Genomic DNA, 1,580 nt, shown 5'->3' with positions numbered 1-1,580 from the left:
TTTTTTTTTTTTTTGCGAGACAGGGTTTCTCCGTTGCCTTTGGTTTCTGTCCTAGAACTAGCTCTTATAGACCAGGCTGGCCTCGAACTCACAGAGATCCTCCTGCCTCTGCCTCCCGAGTGCTGGGATTAAAGGCGTGAGCCACCACCGCCCGGCTCAATTCCAGTTTTGAACAATTCTCTGAACTATCTGAGTTCCATCACCTTCTCAACTGTCCCAAGCATACCCCCTCCCCCAGTTCTGGCGTATTCCTAGAACCCATAGGCAACTCAGTTCCTGTTCTTAAACAGGCCTAGCTCTATCCAATATACATTTCAAGTCATGTGTCCAGGCCCCGATCCATCCGTGTCCCACTATCACATCCTAGCAACAACCCAAAGTCACTCATGCTGACAAATACCATCCTCACTTATGCCTAAACACCCCTACCTAAAACTCAAATAAAATCCAGTGCATTGGATTCTTAGGAGGCAGGAAGATCACCTAAACCCAGAAATTTGAGAGCAACCTGTGCAACACAGAAACGCTGTCTCACAAACTGAAAACAACCAGAAAACAAAAAAAAATCTGTTATGCTTCCCACTCCATCACAAATGTCCTCTGCTCCACATAACCTTCATCTCACATCCCCCTCCCCCCCCAAAAAAGGCTATAGTGGAAGTAAGCAGAAGGCCATAAAAAGAAAGGACACTAATGGCATGGGAGAGGTCTAGAAATGGCAGAAACCCTTAAGGTGCCAGGGGGAAGGCCACACCGTACCTGCCAAAGAGGCCACCAGACCCAAACTCCAGAAGACTGTAGGACCACATCCGCTGCAGGACAAAATGGGCTCAAGACCCGGGCCGGAAGATCTTATATATGCCACCCCACCCCCACCCCGTGGTGTTGCGCAGGACCCTTTTGCGCACTGGCATCACGTCCCCTCCCCCTCTCCCCAATAGGAGGATACTGTTGCCTCACCCAATCCTGATGGTTCCACGGGGAGCAAGTAGGAGGGACAAAGAATTTGAACAGAGTGGCAGGAGACGTGGACCCAAGTTTGGCTTATTAGAGACCACCTAGCATGTCACGTGTGATGCCAGGCCCAGCAACCATTGGTTTCTCTGTTTGATGTATCTGTGCCTCATTGGCTACTAGCTGTGGCGTCATGGTCATCAGTTACTCTTTTTTCCATATTCAAATAGTGAAAGGTGAGTGTAACCACCTAACCCTACAGGCTGAGCGCAAGATAGTGTCTGATTCCAAAATATAGGGCCTCACAAAAAATGCATGTCCATCAGGGACTTACCCTGTTTATTTATTAGACCGTGATATAGAGTTGGAAGGCCGATATTACAAAAGCTTCTCGCATTTCTCCAGCCCACGAAACTTTTCCAGGTTCAGTAAGATATAAAGTATCAAAAGGTTTCGTTCTCTGGGCTTTGGAGGCAAGTGCCAGTAATCCTAGCATTTACTCACTAGGAGGCTAAAACAGGAGGAACATGAGTTTCAGAAAACCTTTTAACAGTGAAAACCTTTTAACCCTTCCTTCCTTCCTTCCTTCCTTCCTTCCTTCCTTCCTTCCTTCCTTCCTTCCTTCC

Source organism: Microtus ochrogaster, unplaced genomic scaffold, assembly GCF_000317375.1.
Source record: "Microtus ochrogaster isolate Prairie Vole_2 unplaced genomic scaffold, MicOch1.0 UNK45, whole genome shotgun sequence".
NCBI classification, from domain to species: Eukaryota; Metazoa; Chordata; class Mammalia; order Rodentia; family Cricetidae; genus Microtus; species Microtus ochrogaster.
Note: the sequence above shows the minus strand (reverse complement) of the source record.